The sequence below is a fragment of the Bubalus kerabau genome, chromosome X, assembly GCF_029407905.1.
Source record: "Bubalus kerabau isolate K-KA32 ecotype Philippines breed swamp buffalo chromosome X, PCC_UOA_SB_1v2, whole genome shotgun sequence".
Taxonomy (NCBI): Eukaryota; Metazoa; Chordata; class Mammalia; order Artiodactyla; family Bovidae; genus Bubalus; species Bubalus kerabau.
Window position 1 is genome coordinate 42,966,760 of NC_073647.1, and position 21,330 is coordinate 42,988,089.

The window sequence follows — 21,330 nt, forward strand, 5'->3', positions numbered from 1 at the left end:
AATGCCAGGATAAACTAATGTGACAATTTCAACTATCAACAGATGCTTCAAATCTTTTTGAAAGTAGTGGGATAAAAGTACTTAAGAAAAACCATGCATTTGAGTATATTTATTCTCAAAGCATTCACCTGGAGTGAATGAATCAAAACTGATGAAGTGATTCCTCAAGTCATTTTGGAGGACTGTTCTTTGTGAGTTGCCCTGTGGCACTTCGGGCATATTATTTTGGCTCTCCTAAGTGATTACAATGTCTGTGGCAGGTGACATTTGTTTTTAGACAGAGCATAAAGTCATCTGGAACCAAACATTCTCAGTAGAGCAAGTAATTGAACTGAACCAGAAATTTGGGCTGCATAGTAACACTCCCTACACACACACACACACACACACACACACACACACGGTTGCATTATGTGTGTATTTCCTAGATTAAACCAGAAAAAAACCTTCTAAAAAATAGTGTTACCAATATACTTTTAAGTGATAACACTATTTGATGAACAAGAGAGTAATCTTCTACAGTAATATCTTTAAAGAAAATACATTCAAAGAGTTATATAAGTTATAGCATATTCGTTTAAAATTTTATACCCCTATTTGATAGTAACACTTCATTTCAAAGGTAACTTGGATAATTCCAAGTTCAAAGTTTTATTCATACTGTTTCCCATAGGAGGTTCTAATTACAAAGCCGGTAAGAAGAGGCCCTTACTTTGGTTTGAAGCTCCCTACTGAGCACGTTATGAGTTTCTGGTCTCATTGGCACCGTGTGTTGAACTCAATGAATATCAAGCACATCTGTGCTTACTGTAGGCTTCTTCGGAATGCTAATGATTCATGTTTCTTACAAAAATGCTTGGAAAAGTCTTCTTTTTTTTTGGTTTTTGGGCCTCCTCTCACTATATCTATATTCAAGGAGTGTTAGAAAACACTAAAGATCTCCTGAAGGCTGAGATGTAAACTTTCGGAACTGAGTTGGAGCAGAGACAGAACTACCTGGCTATGGTCAGACGGTAGTGGAGAGAAACCCCAGAATCCAACTGACTCTCCTGCATTTATAGACAGAGTGTCGTCCGAGTTTCCTGAATGAGCTCTGAAAGGCTGTATGGCTTCTGACAGGCTTCCCAGGTGGCTCAGTGATAAAGAATCTGCCTATCAATGTAGGAGACTCAGGAGACTTGGCTTTGATCCCTGGGTTGGGAAGATCCCCTGGAGAAGGAAATGGCAACCCACTCCAGTATTCTTTCCTGCAGAATCCCATGGACAGCAGAGCCTTGTGGGCTACAGTTCATGTGGTCAAAAGAGTCGAACATGACTGAGCAACTGAACATGCACACACATGGCTTCTGACATGTCCTTGGCCGTCAGTTTCCTCAACTGTAAAATGGGCACAAAGTGTAAAATATTTGTCTCACAAGGTATAGCAAAATTGAAATGTAATGGTACTCAGCACAGTATGTAGCCATTAAGCATTTAAATGACAGTAAATCCCATTGCTGTCACCATCATCAGTTGTCATGTCACCTTTTGGTCACCCCTTGGGACCTGCCAGGGTGCCTGTTTAATGCTGCTGCTGCTGCTGCTGCTAAGTCGTGTCACTCATGTCCAACTCTGTGTGACCCCATAGACAGCAGCCCACCAGGCTCCCCCATCCCTGGGATTCTCCAGGCAAGAACACTGGAGTGGGTTGCCATTTCCTTCTCCAATGCTTGAAAGCGAAAAGTGAAAGTGAAGTCGCTCAGTCATGTCTGACTCTTAGCGACCCCATGGACTGCAGCCTACCAGGTTCCTCCGTCCATGGGATTCTCCAGGCAAGAGTGGGTCGGCCTATTTAATGAGAGCACAGTAAGTGGTACCTCATACTGGCCACGTCCTTGTGTACTTTTCCTGACTTAACCACAGAGCCTGGCATACAGCCAGCATGCAATAAATGAATATTAAGTGAGTGGGAAAAAGTCCACTTTTACTGTGTGGTTGCTAGATGTAATTCACATGGATATTCAAAAAAAATGTTGTTTAACATGATTTCTTAATTAAGAACTTCCTCTTCTTCTGTTATGTGCTCTGAGGGTCAGTAGCATGTGGTTTCTACAAGCAGGGATGCTGGAGTTGGACTTTCATGGGTGGAAATCCTGGCATTCCTTCTTGCTTGCTCTATGACCTAAGACAAGTTACCTCCCCTCTCTGTGCCTCAGTTTCTTCATCTGTAAAACAATAGTACCTACCTCACAGGGATTAGAGACTTTATACATATAGTGACTAGAACAGGCCCAGCAACCAGCAAAGGCCATGTAAGTATATACCAGGGAAGGGGAAAGAACTTTACAGAGGGATGAAGCAGAGCCCCTTTTCTCAGAGAAACTTTCTGATCCTCAGGGTTCTACGTATGCCCACGAGGCATGCAACAACATGAGGGAAAGACGACCCTGAGTGAAGAATTGAGTAGTGTGCTAGGATGTGCTAAGCTGTTGTTAAACAACCAGCAATCTGGGAGTAAAAAAGCCCTGACTTGCAGCCTTTCCAATTTCTGTGGCATAAATATTCCTACTGTGGCCTGTTTGAAGCCACTGTTGTGCTGATTGTGGAACCAGGAAAAACACACACAATCGGTTCTTGCAGGTTGATGGGAGTGGGCTCCAGGACACTCCTGAGTAGAAGCTGCAGGATTCTAAAGAACACCTCATATTGGTGATGTGGACAAAGGGCATTAGCATTGTCCTGTCTGGAGACTGCTGCTTGCTTCTGGGAACAAGTGAAAGAAAGTGAAAGTGAAGTCACTCAGTGGTGTCCGACTCTTTGTGACCCTGTGGACTGTAGCCCGCCAGGCTCCTCCGTCCATGGGATTCTCCAGGCAAGAATACTGGAGTGGGTTGCCATTTCCTTCTCCAGGGGATCTTCCTGACCCAGGAATCGAACCCATGTCTCCCACATTGCAGGCAGACGCTTTAACCTCTGAGCCACCAGGGGAGCCAGTTCCCTATATCAAACCAGAGGGAGGGACATCTTTCCTTCCCTACTGCTTAAAAACATAATTCCCCTGATCACCTGGAATCTGAAAGACTTCAGAAGGTCAGTTTCTTTGACCTTTCACCAGTCAGTCGTTGACCTTGAGATAGCTGGTGGGTAGCATTACAAAGACGGGGTTCAGGTTTGCTGAGCCTGGAGAGAGATAGTAGAGGAGTGGGGCCCTTGTCTCCCAATGTTGTCTTCTTTGGGCATCTCAGGGAGAAGCAACCACCAGAATCCTGGCCCCTGCTCTGCCCTAGTTCTCTGGGGGACTTTAAGAAAACACTTGAACCCACCAATAAAATGGGTAGAGTAACGTGATGGTAGTCATTCCTTTCATTGGAAATCCCTGATGAGTCAAGTGGTAAAGAATCTGCCTGCTATGCAAGAGACACAGGAGACTTGGGTTTGAGCCCTAGGTTGGAAAGATCCACCAGAGAAGAAAATGGCAACCCACCCCACTATTCTTGCTCAGAAAATCCCACGGACAGAGGAATCTGGTGGGCTATGGTCCATGGGGTCGCAAAGAGTTGGACACAACTGAAGCAAGTGAGCACACACACAGTCATTACTTCTCTACATTGATGATTCCCTGTCGCCTACTAGAATAGAACGCTCCTTGTGGCTTTTTCCTTGGCCATAATGCTTGCCATATTCCAAATGACGGTTGTTTGGTCAGTGTGGACACTGCAGAGAAGGTGGCATGGGGTAGATTCCCAGCTGAGGCATGGGAGAGCAAGCAGGAAATACATATTTGTTGTGTGAATGCACTGAGACCGTGGGGTTCATTACAGAGCACGAGCTGTCCTGTACTGACTGACACAAGGATTCAGTGGCGAGACTCCAAAGCTGCTATGCACTGTGGATGGAAATGTTCTGTCAGCATTAAAGCACTCTACCTAAGGAAGGAATTGGCATGTCTAAATTAGCAAGTGGGTGGAAGGCTCATTCTTGGAAAATTGCTTGCAATTATTTCTTTGAAATAGAAATTGAACTCTCAGGAACTACATCTAATATCAAGTGTATACAACAGGTCAGATTTGCTGTTATCTTTCGTTATCCAAGACTGCAGAGCAGTCAGGTGCAAGCCTTTGGTGTTAACATTTCCAGAAGTGTTAGTAAGGATGGAAAAGATGTTTTTTCTTTGTTTAGGGATAGGAACAGTGACCACATAACAGAACCCTCTTCACAGCAACAATAAGAATGGCTTTTCTTCAGTGCCTGTGTGCCAGAACTTTGTATTAATATATAATATAACATATCGCCCCCTTTCCAGAGTCAAAGCTCAACAAAGTTCATATAGAAGGAAAGGACCAGAGCTGGCGTTCAAACCAGGCCTGTCAGAAACCCTGCATTACATTTTCCCAAGAAGGTGATAAGGAGTCAAATACAAGTAGTATACTGGGTGTACATGTGTGCTCAGTCACTCAATCATGTCCAACTCTTTTGCGACCCCATGGACCAGAGCCCACCAGTCTCCTCTATCGAGGGGACTCCCCAGGCAAGAATACTGGAGTGGTTGCCATTTCCTCCTCTAGGGGATCTTTCAGACCCAGGGTCGAACCCGAGTCTTCTTTGTCTCCTGCATTGGCAGGCAGATTCTTTACCCCTGCATCACCAGGGAAGCCCTTATATACTGAGCAGTGGGAAGTGATTCAGGAGAAGGAAGGCAGCTAATAAAGGATTACTGTCATATAATTATCATTATGGCCATGGTTTAATCCCCTGGAGACAAAACTCATGACCCAGAACAATCCCACTCAAGGGCTGAGGGAGTTGGAGTATTAATATACCAACAGCTGAGTTTGAAGACTGCTCCCAGGGGCAGAGTGGCCTATCTGGTTTGGGGAATAAGTGCCCTCAGGCACAGAGGCAGAGCCTGGTGATTGGAAGTCATCTTGGAAAGCACATATGCCCAAAGGTTGTGGATTGAGGCATGACAGCATTTGTTCCAGGCTCCTAAGCCCGAGGTCTCCGCCACTTCTACCCTGTTCAGCTCCCTCCATCTCTGAGCCTTGGTAGCTCCTTGGCACATCTGCCCTTCCCTCCTGGAGTGCCTTTGGGGTCACAGAAACCCCCATCGTTACTAAGGGTTGCATCTAGAGACTATCTGGTGCCCAGCAAGTAGCGGGCAGAGCTCTTGGATTGAATCACTTTAAATGGGGGTAGTGGAATCCATTTTCTAGGGTGGTTGTGAGAATGGAATGAGTACATGCTGATTTCTTGGAACACTGTCTGAGGCATGGTAAATGGACAATAAATGTGAGCCATGGTGTGGTTGAAGACAATAGATTGGGCAGGAGATGATGAAGGGAAGGAACAGTAGGACAAGGAGGGAGAGAGCAAAACAGAGGAGGGATTAAGGGACAGACAGACAGAAATCTGTTGTCACAAGGTACCGTTCATGTGGGCTGTCAGCATCAGCAAACTGCTCTTCTCTCTCCTCTTCTCAATGTGTGTGTGGGGGGGATGGTATTCTTTCTTATCAACCAGAACAAGACTGAGATAGATTCCTGCAGCATCTCTAGTTCTCATTCCTGCTCAAGGTTACCCTCCTGACCGTGTCATTATTGAACACACAGACAGATAACCTGGGGCTGAAATCCGTGCTTCTGAGCTGTCTGAGGATGGGCTGGGGCTTTCCAAATGGCTTCTTCAACTGACCCTAATGCTCAGAATTTAATGTTTGCTTATGTGAAAATGCCAGTTCATAAACTCCTGAGAGTGTGTGTGTGTGTGTGTGTGTGTGTGCTTGCATGCACACTTGCATTTGCGAGTGTATGTAGGTACATGTGTTTAGCTTGCAGGATGTATACAATTTCAGATATTCTGGAAAATAATTGCTCATGATTAGGACTGGACATGGAACAACAGACTGGTTCCAAATAGGGGAAGGAGTACCTCAAGGCTGTATATTGTCACTCTGCTTATTTAACCTATATGCAGAGTACATCATGAGGAACGCTGGGCTGGAAGAAGCACAAGCTGGAATCAGGATTGCCAGGAGAAATATCAATAACCTCAGATATGCAGATGACACCACCCTTATGGTAGAAAGTGAAGAAGAACTAAAGAGCCTCTTAATGAAAGTAAAAGAGAGTGAAAAAGCTTGCTTAAAACTCAACATTCAGAAAACTAAGACCATGTCACCTGGTCCCATCACTTCACGGCAAATAGATGGGGAAACAATGGAAACTCTGAGAGACTTTATTTTGGGGGGCTCCAAAATCACTGCAGATGGTGACTGCAGCCATGAAATTTCTCCTTGGAAGAAAAGCTATGACCAACCTAGACAGCATATTAAAAAGCAGAGATGTTACTTTCCCAACAAAGATCCGTCTACTCGAGGCTATGGTTTTTCCAGTAGTCATGTATGGATGTGAGAGTTGAATTATAAAGAAAGTTGAGCACCGAAGAATTGATGCTTTTGATCTGTGGTGTTGGAGAAGACTCTTGAGTATCCCTTGGACTGCAAGGAGATCTAACCAGTCCATCCTAAAGGAAATCCGTCCTGAATATTCATTGGAAGGACTGATGCTGAAGCTGAAACTCCAATACTTTGGCCACCTGATGAGAAGAACTGACTCATTTGAAAAGACCCTGATGCTGGGAAAGGCTGAAGGCGGAAGGAGAAAGGCAAGACAGAGGATGAGATGGTTGGAGGCATCAGCGACTCAATGGACATGAGTTTGAATACACTCTGGGAGTTGGTGACAGACAGGGAAGCCTGACGTGCTGCAGTCCATGGGGTTGCAAAGAGTCGGACACGACTGAGCAACTGAACTGAGCTGACTGAGGACCAACGGCAGCCACCAGTTCCTAATTTCACTGCTAATTGAAGCAGAAAAGCAGTGCTTTAAATCACAGAACAGGTATTTCAGATTAGACATTAGGGTAATTTCTTTTTCAGATGGATTTGATAAACTCTGTAATGGATTATCATGAGAAGTTTTGAAGTTTCTTTTTCTGGGAGCTTTAGAGACAGGATACATACTCATCTACCTGAGACAGTTGAAGCATAATTCCATCTGGAGATGCCCTGATGGACTGGCTTCAGGTGGGAATGGAAGGGAACAGTGATCACCTTTCTACTGAGGTCTCCTGACCAAGCATTTCATTCCACTTTTCAGAGCATTTCAGAATTACTGATTTTATCAGACTTTTTTATACATTTCACACAGAATTCTCCAACAAATTGTATCATACACTGTACACTTTTATAGTCTAGCTTTTGTACTTATTATATTGTGGGCTCCTTTCTATATCACTAAACATGGCTTTATATCATTTTTGGTAGCTAAAGACAATTCCATGATATCCATGTAGCATAACTTATTTAACCAGGTTTCTACTGAGGAGGTTTAGGTTGTTCTCCCTGGAAATCCCTGTACATATGTCCTTGTGGAGTTGTCCAGTTATTTCCTAACAATAAATTCCTGGATGTGAAATTGCTGTATAAGGGTATGGCTGTTTAGATTTTTCCTACCTATTGCCAGATTCGCCTCCAGAAAGGTCAGATCAATGTGCATCACCATCAGTAGTGCTTGAGCGAGTCTGTTTTCCCTTTTCCTACACGACATTAACTACCGTCCATGTTCACAGGCTGTTCTCAATGTTTTAATATACATTTCTTTGAGTTCTAGAAACATTGAGGTTCTCAAGGTTTTTAGTCATTTCTATTTCTTTTGTTAGTTGCCTTTTGTCTCCTTTATGCATTTTTCTATTGGGGACCCAGATAGATAGATGGATGGGGTGGGTGGATGGATGGATGGATCAATTGTTATCGTCTGACTCCTTGCAACCCAGTGAACTGTAGCCCGCCAAGCTCCTCTGTCCATGGAATTTCCCAGTCAAGAATCCTGAAATCGGTTGCCATTTCCTTCCCCAGGGGATCTTCCTGACCCAGGGATCAAGCTCATGTTTCATGCATTGGCAGGCAGGTTCTTTACCACTGAGTCACCAGGAAGGATGGATCAATAGATAAAGATTATTTATATCATTTTCAAAGCTGCCTTTTAACTTTACTGAATATGGACATATTGTTCAGAGGTTTGCTACACAAATTATTCTTTGGGCGACAGTAGTTATAACTAGAATATAACGAGCTACTGGAATCCTGGTCATAACTGTCACCTGTCTGCAGGCCAGATGAAGTCTCCAGTCACCACGGAGTGTGGGGCAGAGTGTGGGGAGGTGGGCAACTTGAGGAGACAAGGTCAGTGCATGTTTTTTGAATCAGATCAGAGTGTCCTGTCTTTGAATGCAGTCAGAGCCACTGGGCTTGACAACAGAACAGGAAAAAAGCCTTCAACCCAGGGAGCCTGTGGTGGAAAGAGCAAGAGATGAGGGATGGAGGGAAGGTGGGGAAGATGGGCCGATCATCTGATCTTCAGGCCAGTCCCTCTCTGACCCTCCATCTAAAGGTAGCAGCAGCTTCTCCTTCTCAGTTCCCCTCCCCACCCCTGCCACACACAAAGCACCCATGTTAAGAGGCTTTCCCAGCCAGAACTGGCATCCACACTCTCTCCTGTCTCTTCCCCTGGACTGAGGAGGAGGGGGACATGAACCTTTCCTACATGTGGCATAGGCAAGGCAGGCTGCCTGCACAAGGGGCAAGGTAGACAGAGGCAGGGAAAAGGAGGGCGTTCTTCCTGGGGCAGGACTGCCTCTGGGGAGAAGGGCCTGGCTGCATGGTAGGGGAAGTAGAACTTGGCACCGTGCTTTGTCACAAGGAGGGGGCTCAAACCAGGACCACATCCTAGTTCTTCAACTTCAAATTATCTTTGCTTTTTCCTTGTCACCGTAGCTGTTTCAGGTTACAAGTTTTGTGAGTTTTCGAGAATAGTATCTTGCTCATTTCACTCAGAGTAAAAGCCAGACTCCTTACCTGGCCTGTCCGGCCCTGTGTGGTGTCTCCTCGGCCACCTCTCCCACTCCCTAAGTTACCCCGTTCCCCAGACTATTCTACCCCATAGATTCCTAGAGCACTCCAAGTGTGTGCTCGCCCTAAGGCTGCGCATTTGCTGTTGGCTTTGCTTGAAGGCCCTTTCCCCACATGTCCACATAGCTTACCAGCTCCATCCTCAGGTTTCTGGTCCAGTGTCACCTCGTCTCAGTGGCATGTAGAGGTCCTTGGCAGACAGCTGTCTCTGGGAAGTGTATCTCAGAGAGCAGGGGCCAGACACCAGGGAGGGCTCCTGAGGTGAACCCCAGGTTTGGGGCAGGGCTGACTGACAGGATGGAAATGGACCCAAGACTCAGCAGGGTCCAGGGCTTGCAGCTTACCAGGGTGAGGGCTTGGCACAAGGGACCCAGTTGAGAAGTTAGTACCTGGGCCTCTATTCCTGCTACTCCTCCAAGCCCACTTGTCTCCTGCTGAGCCACCCCCTCAATACACACACACACACACACACACACACACACACACATACACACACACACATACAAGCAGCATCTTCTCCCTGTCCCAGCCTCCACCATGCACTCATGCTTAGAACCCCACTGCACCAGCATCCGGCCTGCTCCGCTGACCCATGTTCCTTCTGTCTCCCCTCCCTGCCCTCTTCCTGAGACTCAGATTTCTCCTCATCCTGTTCTGGAAAACCTCCATTCTCTTCCAGGTGTATTGTTGCATCTGAACTCAGGCGCGTCCCAGGAGGCAGCACTCCCAGCTCTGGGATCTGCTGAGGCAGGAATGCCTCATAGGACCTCAACCTCAGAAAGAAAGAGCAGTTAGTTTCTGGACCACAAGACCAGAATCAGGCAGGCAGCCAGTGTGAGCTGATGCTGTGATTGAGCATCAGCTCAAACTCAGAAATCCCTGCCCCTGGAGGGTGGGATTGCCCCAGAGCACAGGACAGTGCCGAGCAGTCCGGAGGCAGTGCTGAGACGGCTCCAGGCCCAGGAGGAGGGATGAGGTGGAGGGGAGACAGGCCTAATGTACTGCCCGGTCCAGCAGGGGAGCCCATCTGTCTCAATCAGTGTCCATGGCCAATTAAATCAGGAACTCTCCTGGTGCAGTCCAGGCTTGGTCCTTTTTCAAATCTCCCTAAGTTATTTAACGTGCTGCCAGAATTGGGAATCACAGATCCAAGGGAAAGAAGAGGTGATCCAGGAAACTAATATTTGCTGAATACCTGCCACGTGCTAGACGGTTTACCTAGTCGTGGCTGCTGTCTGCTGAGTGTTTACTATGTGTAAGACATGGTTTCAAAGGTTTTATATCTATTGGTATGTGTACCAATGCTCTGAAGAATGAATTCCATGTCTCAATAAGGAAACTGAGGCACAGAGCAATCACAAAGCTCATGAATGACAGCACGGTTTCAGATCAAGGCAGTGCAGCTTCAGAACCCACACTCTTTACCGTTACATCTTACTCTCTCACAGTGACCTTGGCTGTTAGTGAGGGTGGGCCATGTTGTTCTGAGAATGGAGGAGGTTGCCTGGGAACCCCTTAACAGAAGTCCCTTAAGAACACAAAAATCTCCATGCTACTAGGTTAATGAAGATGATTCTTACTCGAACTGTCTATTCACTGAACTTCAAATTTTTTATATGTAACATTCCTTTATGACTTGAAAAAAAAAAGCTGCTGTTTGTTCACTGAAGGTCCATAACGAATTGGGAATGGTGAAGGGGAGTGAATGCTCTCCTCCACAAAGCCACTCAGAGACCCAGGCTGAAAGAAACTCCACCATCTTGTAAACTGCATCATTTGAAGAGGAAGGTGGCCTTCTCAGTCCCCTGGACCAGGCCAGAGAGAGGTGACATAATCACACGTGGGTTTTTCACTGCCTCGGCTGGAAGGCACAGAGGTCACTTCTGCCTCTCCTTCATTGGCTAGTCACGTGACCCTACCTAGCCTCAGGCTGGCTGGGAAATAGAGGTGAGCCACTGGAAAATGTGCAAGCATTCATTTCTTGACCACACACCCCTGAGGTGGCTGGGATGCCCAAAGGCCATCTCAGAGAGATCAAGAAATGTCCCTAAAGAGACCCTGAGCTTAGAGTTGGTCCTCACACTCAGGTAGTCTCACTTGAATTCTTGTGCTTTTTTTACCTCATTGGTGGCATTTATTTATGCTTGAGGGCATCCAGTAAATGCTTACACCACCTCCAAACATAAGGTGACACTAGAAACTTCTGAATTGTAAATATAGATAACTGTGCTATTTTTATGAGATTGGGCTTATTAAATCATCAGGTGAAGTATCTCATGCCATCCTGGGAGCAGAAAGGATCATGTTTGGTGCCTAAAAATAAAGAATGGATTCACTGTGGGTTGTAAATATAGGTAGCTTCAAAAAAAGCCACCAACTAGCATGTCTCCTGTATGTGTAAAAGACCACAGTTACACCGTTAGTGGCAGCTTCTTGCAGCTTCTGGAGCTCTGCCATTCCAAATTGCTCCAGGTACAGAGTTGACAGGTTGGAGGAAGGCTTTTCTCTCCCTCAGTCTGTGATCAGCTCTGACTGTGGCTGTTTATTAACCCGTAGCATGAGCAGAAGTAGAAATTTGCTAAATTTCAGTTTTAGCATGAAACTTGGCGAGTGATGACATTTCTCACCTTGTCCAACTGCTTAGGGTCTATTGTTCTGATAATTACATCTTAAAATACTGCCCATTTTCCAAACGTGCAGCCATCCTGATGGGAAGGAAGAGTGTGCCCTGAGATAGATGGTCCCTACTTGTATTTTCCTTGACATGGAGACACTTTGCCCTTGGCCCCCAGGAAGCCCAGGGCTAGGACCTGGAGACCCCACATCTGTCCTGCACCTCAGAGAAGTGCTGTCTTGTACAGTATGCCTCCCCATGACCCCATGCTGTGCTTGGAGTTGTAACTGCATGAATACTGACAAGCCCAACCCAAACCTTCCTCTCTGACGTGGCACCTCCTCTTGTGCCCCAAGGAAACTGTGCTTCCTCTAGAAAGGGACCCAAGGCAAGTGTGCCAAGGGTGACATGTGGGAACAAAGCAAGTCAAATAATAATAACAGTAGTCACCACTAATGAGCTTTACCACAGGCCAGGCACTCCTCAAAGTATTCTCCATGTCAACTGAGCTATTTCAAATCCTGAAAGATGATGCTGTGAAAGTGCTGCACTCAATATGCCAGCAAATTTGGAAAACTCAGCAGTGGCCACAGGACTGGAAAAGGTCCATTTTCATTCCAATCCCAAAGAAAGGCAATGCCAAAGAATGCTCAAACTACCGCACAGTTGCACTCATCTCACATGCTAGTAAAGTAATGCTCAAAATTCTCCAAGCCAGGCTTCAGCAACACGTGAACCATGAACTTCCTGATGTTCAAGCTGGTTTTAGAAAAGGCAGAGGAACCAGAGACCAAATTGCCAACATCTGCTGGATCATCGACAAAGCAAGAGAGTTCCAGAAAAACATCTATTTCTGCTTTATTGACTATGCCAAAGCCTTGGACTGTGTGGATCACAATAAACTGGAAAATTCTGAAAGAGATGGGAATACCAGACCACCTGACCTGACCCTTGAGAAATTTGTATGCAGGTCAAGAAGCAACAGTTAGAACTGGACATGGAAAAACAGACTGGTTCCAAATAGGAAAAGGAGTACCTCAAGGCTGTATATTGCCACCCTGCTTATTTAACTTCTATGCAGAGTACATCATGAGAAACGCTGGGCTGGAAGAAGCACAAGCTGGAATCAAGAATGCTGGGAGAAATATCAAATATCAATAACCTCAGATATGCAGATGACACCACCCTTATGGCAGAAAGTGAAGAGGAACTAAAGAGCCTCTTGATGAAGGTGAAAGAGGAGAGTGAAAAAGTTGGCTTAAAACTCAACATTCAGAAAACTAAGATCATGGTATCTGGTGCCATCACTTCATGGGAAATAGATGGAGAAACAGTGGATACGGTGTCAGACTTTATTTTTCTGGGCTCCAAAATCACTGCAGATGGTGACTGCAGCCATGGAATTAAAAGATCCTTACTCCTTGGAAGAAAAGTTATGGCCAACCTAGATAGTATATCAAATAGCAGAGACATTACTTTGCCAACAAAGGTCCCTCTAGTCAAGGCTATGGTTTTTCCGATAGTCATGTATGGATGTGAGATTTGGACCATAAAGAAAGCTGAATGCTGAAGAATTGATGCTTTTGAAGTGTGGTGTTGGAGAAGACTCTTGAGAGTCCCTTGGACTGCAAGGAGATCCAACCAGTCCATCCTGAAGGAGATCAGCCCTGGGATTTCTTTGGAAGGAATGATGCTAAAGCTGAAACTCCAGTACTTTGGCCACCTCATGCCAAGAGTTGACTCATTGGAAAAGACTCTGACGCTGGGAGGGATTGGGGGCAGGAGGAGAAGGGGATGACAGAGGATGACATGGCTGGATGGCATCACTGACTCAATGGACATGAGTCTGAGCGAACTCCGGGAGTTGCTGATGGACAGGGAGGCCTGGCGTGCTGCGATTCATGGGGTCACAAAGAGTCAGACACGACTGAGCGACTGAACTGAACTGAACTGAACTGATAAATGCCTAGCTTTGAGTGTTAAGTATATGTCAGGCCCTTTGCTAAGCACTTCCTGTATATGTTTATCCTCACAACAACCCTGGATAGGAGGAATTTCACATGAGGAAACTGACATTGGATAAATTAAGTGACTTGCTTGTATGTGGAATTTGAAACTGGGGGGTCTGGCCCCTGTTTCCAGCCTCTGTGTTACAGCAGGGAAAGGAGTAGGACAGGTGCCACCCTGAGTCTCGCCACTTTGTGGTTATGCAGTTCTGAAGGGAGACCAATCTCCATCATCCTGTGTAGGATTTACACAGTACAAACTAAAAATGCCTCCTGGATTATTCTTGGCAGCCCACACCTTACCACCCTCCTCCTCTTCTCTTGCAATTAGTTCCCGTCTGTTCAGGGAATGTTAACTTAGGTTATTATTAGCTGAAGAATAATTATAACTATAAATATAAAATTCATGTATGTAAATGTATTAATATCTCTCTCCTGCCCTTAATCTTATCTACAGTGTTATCATGAAGGGGCATTTTATTGTCTTCAACCTAATCTCTGATAGACAGAATAGAGTTTGTTTGGATTTCATGTGCACGGGGCACAAATCCTTTAGTACAACAGAGATTGGAGGTGGTTTTTTGTGTTTGTTTTTAGAAATGGTTGTACCTGGTCTACAAAAGAGATGCCACCAACTCCTTCGTCAATGAATGCTTTTCCAGACTGTTTTCCTGGTACGCTTTTGGAATAATGACAGGTGTGTGAGATGGCCTGGCTGAGACAGGGTTGAAGAAGTGCTTTTGGAGCAGTGCAAAACTAACTGCCTCCCCACATACCCCAAACAGACAACCTTGGCTCCATTAGCGCTGTTTTCTAAGGGAGGTAACTGAAAAAAAAAAAAAAAAGTGTTAAGTTGCTCAGTCATGTCGAACTCTTTGTAATCCCAAGGACTGTAGCCCACCAGGTGTCTCTGGCCATGGCATTTTTCCAGGTAAGAATATTGGTATGGGTTGTCATTCCCTTCTCCAGGGGATCTTTCTGACTTATACTGGAGGCCCAAAGGCAAACTCCCACACTGACTAAACCCTAGAACAACAGTTAACAATAATAAGAGCTGACCTCTATTTAAAGCTTTCTATAGGTCCAAAAAAGATCTTAATGACCCAGATAACCACAATGGTGTGATCACTCATCTAGAGCCAGACATCCTGGACTGTGAAGTCAAGCAGGCCTTAGGAAGCATAACTACGAACAAAGCTAGTGGGGTGATGGAATTCCAGTTGAGTTATTTCAAATCCTAAAAGATGATGCTGTGAAAGTGCTGCGCTCAATATGCCAGCAAATTTACAAAGCTCAGCAGTGGCCATAGGACTGGAAAAGGTCAGTTTTCATTCTAATCCTAAGAAAGACAATGCCAAAGAATTTCCAAACTACTGCACAATTGCACTCATTTCACATGTTAGCAAAGTAATGCTCAAAATCCTCCAAGCAAGGCTTCAACAGGATGTGAACTGAGAACTTCCAGATGTTTAAGCTGGATTTAGAAAAGGCAGAAAAACCAGAGATCAAATTGCCAACGTCCGTTGGATCATAGAAAGACCAAGAGAGTTCCAGCAAAACATCTACATCTGCTTTATTGACTATGCCAAAGCCTTTGACTGTGTGGATTCCATAAAACTGTAGTAAATTCTTAAAGAGATGGGAATACCAGATCACCTTACCTGCCTCCTGAGAAATCTGTATGCAGGTCAAGAAGCAACAGTTAGAACCAGACATGGAACAATGGACTGACTCCAAATTGGGAAAGGAGTATATCAAGGCTGTATGTTGTCACACTGCTTATGCAACTCGTATGCACAGTACATCATGTGAAATACCAGGCTAGATGAATCACAAGCTGTAATCAAGATTGCTGCTGCTGCTGCTGCTAAGTCACTTCAATCGCGGAGTCACTTCACTCTGCCATCCCTGGGATTCTCCAGGCAAGAACACTGGAGTGGGTTGCCATTTCCTTCTCTAATGCATGGAAGTGAAAAGTGAAAGTGAAGTCGCTCAGTCGTGCCTGACTCTTCGCCACCCCATGGACTGCAGCCTACCAGGCTCCTCCGTCCATGGGATTTTCCAGGCAAGAGTACTGGAGTGGGGTGCCATTGCCTTCTACGCTGCTCTACATAACCACCTCAGTATTCACTAGGGCCAGTGAAGAAACCCAATGTTTGAGTCAGATGAAACGGTCTAGCTCACTGAATCCAACCATGCATCTGAAAAAATGAAATTGCATGAAGTCCCCTCATTTTGCAAGGGTAAGAATACTAGACAAGGAATGGCACTCCACTCCAGTCTTTTTGCCTGGAGAATCCCCATGGACAAAGGAGCCTGGCGGGCTGCAGTCCATGGAGTCACAAAGAGTCAGACACAACTGAGCAACTCATACACACACACACACACACACACACGGACTGTTTAAGTTAAACATAGATTTAAATGGATAGAAAAGTCTTTGTTATGTTGAGAAGCAATTTTACTCTGCAGTTTCCATCTCTGATTAGAATGAATCCAATTTCTCCTCTGTATATTCCAGATATATGAAAACAACAGCCTTGTCGCTTGCTGTCATTCTCTTCAGAAAACCTCCTTTATGTTTAAGGACTTAGGAGACCTTCCTGCTCTGAGTGTTCTCTAGCCCCACATCTGTATATTCTCATCCAGATCTTCAAATGACAATTTGAACTCATACAATGTTGCCAGAATGCACTAAGATTTTCTCATGGCTTACTCTGTGCCTGGTTAGATCAGGGTTACAAATGCTTCATATTCAAAGATGGGAAGAAACACTGTCAAAGGTCTCTGTCTTCTGGTTGGGCATGATCTCTGACACCCTATTTACTTTCCCACTCCTTCTGCCATTCTGGTCCAGGCTCTGCTTTCTCCAAGGCATCATCTCATCTGTCCCTTCTCTTTCACCCCTGCAGAAAGGCAGTGCTCTAAGTATAGTGCTTTGAAGTTTGCAAACAGCTTTACAAACATCATCTCATTTAATTAGCATGGAAACTCTGCACAGAATGTTGCTGTTCAGTCGCTAAGTTGTATCTGACTCTTTGCAACCCCATGGCCTGCAGCACACCAGGCTTCCCTGTCCTTCACCATCTCCCAGAGTTTGATCAAATTCATGTCCACAGAGTCAGTGATGCTATCTAACCATCTTATCCTCTGCTGCCCACTTCTCCTTTTACCTTCAGTCTTTCCCAGGATCAGGGTCTTCTCTAATGAATAGGCTCTTCACATCAGGTGGCCAAAGTATTGGAATTCAGCTTCAGCATCAGTCCTTCTAATGAATATTCAGGGTTGAGTTCCTTTAGGATTGACTGGTTCAATCTCCTTGCAGTCCAAGCGACTCTCAAGAGTCTTCTCCAACACTACAATTCAAAAGCATCAGTTCTTCAGCACTCAGCCTTCTTTCTGGTCCAACTCTCACATTCGTACATGACTACTGGAAAAACCATAGCTTTGACTAGACGGACCTTTGTTGGCAAAGTGATGTCTCTGCTTTTTAATACACTGTCTATGCTCAGAATGCACAGATGTGAATAGTATAAGGAAAACACAGAAGTTTCTGTTAACCCAATTTTATGGATTATCATGCTAATACTTCATGCCTGGGATTCTGTAGCCTGCTTTGCTGGCTGCCCAGCTTTCAGAGTCTCCCTATTATAAAGCACTCTACATACTGATGCTAAAATCATCTTTCTTCCCTACTGATCTGTACATGCCTCCATCTGGAGTCCATGTATAGCCTCCAACACTCTTGGGGTAATGTATTTTCCTGAGGACTTCGAGAGTCTGCATCTGCTAAGGCCTCTGACTGACTTTCCTCAACCTAGGATGACAGTGTTTGGCTAATCAGAGTTTTGTTAATTCGTTTGTTAATCCATCCAGCATTCATTAATGTATGCATTTTGTGACATAGCATCTATGATGTGCTAGGCAGTGCAATGGACAGTAGAGGGGAATACAAAAATAAGTCATCTCTGCCCTCCAAGTCTTACAACCTCATCTAGGTCTCATATGCACAAGTGGCTCTAGTGGTAAAGTACCTGCACGCCAGTGCAGGAGACGTAAGAGATATGGGTTCGATTCCTGGGTTGGGACGATCCCCTGGAGAAGGGGATGGTAACCCACTCCAGTATCCTTGCCTAGAGAATCACATGGACAGAGGAGCCTGGTGGGCTACAGTCCATGGGGTTGCAAAGAGCTGGATACAACTGAAGCCACTTAGCACACACACAATTCAAATACAAGGCTAACTGTGATAAGAGAGGTGGTGAAAGTAGATTCATAGTTGTAGGTAAACTCTGAGGTTTACCTGAGGAAGAATTAATCCCAATGGGCAGGGCATACAAGACCTCCAGGAGGGGTACTGGTGAATCTGTGCAAGGAGAAGTAGATTTCCATAACAAGACTGGCTTGGCTTCCTTGCTGTCTGTTGGTCAAGTTAGGTTTCCTATTGCCTTCTCCTTGTGTCTTCTTGGGCATTTGACCACAAAGAATTTTTTTTAACCAGTGTCCTAAATACTTAAGGTCCTGGTAAACGTGCACACTTGACCTAGAAAAAGGAAATTTCCAGCATGATAATTGTCAATGGTATATGAAAAGGCATGAACAGACAGATTTTGTTTAAAGATTATGAGTGTAAAGAATAGAAGACAAACTTACAAAGACGGGCACCCACCCTTATCACCCAGTCTCTGGTTGGAGCCACCAAGGCAAATAGTGTAAGAAAAACATGTGTCATTCCTGAGGGGAATATCTGCATGAGGCATAGCAGGTGATAAACTACACCAAATAATAGCACAGCATCACACAGGTTTGTGATGAACCCTCTGATGGCAGATCGTCCTGTTTGTGATCCTTGAAAACTAAAATAAAATGAGAAAGGCTTAACATTTTTAGGTTTGAAACATGTTTTATTATTTTGTGACTTTTATTTCAATTGCATATTCATTCCATAAGCAAACATAAAAATAGTATTAATATCAAGCACAAACTTTTGTGTGGCATTCTCAGCAGAGGCAGGGTGGGCAGTACTGGGTTTTCAAGTGCAAGCTCTGCCTCTGATCTCCCACTTCAGCCTTAGTCCTTGGGAAGGTCCCATCCAATGCTTCTTGCTCATTATATATAAAAGTGTTAGCAGGCTTGAATAGAGAGGCAAAACTGTACTTAAATTTTCTATTTTGAATAGCTGGTAAAGAAATGCACAACATCTCAAATGCAGGCAAAATTAAAACAAGGGATGTTGGGAAGGGATGGGCACCAAGAAAGACTCACCAAGGGTTGCTGCTGCTGCTGCTAAGTCGCTTCAGTCGTGTCCGACTCTGTGCAACCCCATAGACAGCAGCCCACCAGATTCCGCTGTCCCTGGGATTCTCCAGGCAAGAACACTGGAGTGGGTTGCCATTTCCTTCTCCAATGCATGAAAGTGAAAAGGGAAAGTGAAGTCTCTCAGTCGTGTCTGACTCTTCATGACCCCATGGACTGCAGCCTACCAGGCTCCTCCGTCCACGGGATTTTCCAGGCAAGAGTACTGGAGTGGGCTGCCATTGCCTTCTCCCCACCAAGGGTTAGGAGACTCTATAGAGTATAACAGACATGGTATACATATATGGGGAAATAAGTAGGTACACAGGGAGGGGGAAAATACAAGGGAAAGCCCAGCTGATAGATGCTTTCCTTGGCATTCTGGATAATCACATGGACCACAAAAATTAAAAGAGGAAAACTAAGGTGAGTCATTGCTTCAAATTCCATCCAACAAGGACTGGAAAGTGGCACGCTGTGTGTGCTCCAGGGCCCAGTGTAGCAAGGGGTGGGCTGTCTCTGCTCCTCTGTGTCCTCTGAGCACTCTGGCCCAGTTCCATCCGTTACAATCAGATATTTGGACCCTAGCATCACCATCACTCCTGTCATTTCTCTTGGGCTTCAGCTCATCCTTTGTTCTTGCTGGTCAGATTTTCACTGGGCAGGGTGTGTGTGGGGGCTTCTAGTTTAGTGAGTTTAACTGCTGTGTAAACAAAACTCTCAAATCAGCTCCCCCCTACCACCTAACTTTTCTAAATCTAGAGCCAGTTTTTTAAACAATGTTTTTGCATAGGTAGTATGTTTTCATGTTAAAAAAAAAAACAGAAAAACAATTTATACTTGAAAAAAATCTCTTCTTTCCTTTTTTCATGTAGCCAATTTCAACCACTTGCAAGAAACGTCATGTTTCTTCACACACATGCAAATAGAAATATAAATTTCCTTTTTTTCTTTTTAATTCATAAAGGAGTATAGTTTTCAGTTTTCTGAACCATGTATTCTGGTCATTTAGTAGTATGTAATGTGCACACATGCTAAGTCACTTGTGATGTCCAACTCTGCAATCCTATTGACTGTAGCCTGTCAAGCTCCTCTGTCCACAAGATTCTCCAGGGAAGAACACTGGAATGAGTTTTCATGCCCTCCTCCAGGGGAGCTTCCTGACCCAGGGATCGAACCCGCATCTGATTGCAGCAAATATCTCTAAACTGGGTGGCTTAAAACAATTTGTTGCTAACTCTCACAGTTTGGTGAGTTGACTGGGCTCAGCTGTGTAGTCCTTGCCTTGCCTTCTCACTGTGGTTACGGTCAGACGTGGGCTAGTACAGGGGTCATGGGAAGGCTTGACTGGATTGGAAGTTCCAAACAGCTTCCAAATGGTTGGCAGTTATGCTGGTTGTTGGATGAGAGCTCAGTTGCCAGGGCTCCTCTGTATAGACTGGGCTTCTCACAAGAAGCTCATCTCTGAGTGGGAGCATCCTGAGAGAGCAGAAAGTTACCCAGTCAATTAAGGGCAACTTACAAAACTGGCACTGTTAGGTCTGCTGGATTCTGTTGGCCAAAGAGGTCTCAGGGCTAGCCCAGGTTCAAGAAGATGGAGAAAGAAACCCTGTTCTCTTCATGGGAGAGTAGCAAGATTGTATTTCAGAAGATCTTGAGGTTAGGAGATACTGTGTTGGTCATCTTGGTAAAATACAATCTGTATCACCATCTGAAGTATGTTTCTATTCTGCCTAACACGTGTACAAGGCCTGAGGAGCTTTCTTTTATAATATCTAACATCTGACCTCTCCTGGTTTCCACTGACCCCACTCATTCAAACCCACATCCTTTTGTAGTTAGGTAAATGCTAGAGTTACCTTCCCGGTATCCCACTTCCCTTTACTGCAAATAGCCAATGAAACTTTCTTAACATTGGTGTTTACATAAACTTTAGCTTTAATGATGTCATTCTCCTAAGTAAAAATCAGATCTGATATCCACAGTGGTTTTGCTTGACCTTTGCAAAGTTAGCATATATAGGATTTGCTTTCATTGCAAAATCAGGAGATTCAGATTAAATTCCTTTTGAAAAACTAGGTCCTCATATGTAGAAACATTGAATTCTTTGACTCATATGTTCTAGATACTGAACAAAAGGGAAAAGACTTTCAGGCTCTTGTGGAATTTAGTGGACAAAGGGAAAATGGATAAATAACATAGATTAATGGATGGCAACATTGGAGGGCTAGAAAGCAGACAGGACAGGGGTCAGATGGGAAGGGCTAAAATTTCAAATCACATGGTCAGGGAAGACCTCACTGAAATGGAGACATTTCAGTTAAAAACTTAAGGCGTAGAGAAAGGGTAACATGGAATTCTAGAACTTTGCTTTCCAGTAGAGTATCCCACAACCATATGTGGCTATCTTAATTTGTATTAATTAAAATTGAATAAAATTGAAAATTCACTTTTTCAGGCACAGTAGC

At 44.7% G+C, this 21,330-nt stretch overlaps 1 protein-coding gene across 1 annotated transcript in view; it reads left to right on the forward strand.

The window, feature by feature from the left end:
* The window catches only part of LOC129639966 (spidroin-1-like), a 198,485-nt gene that overhangs the window by 61,760 nt on the left and 115,395 nt on the right, over positions 1–21,330 (forward strand). The gene's annotated exons all lie outside the window — the stretch shown is intronic.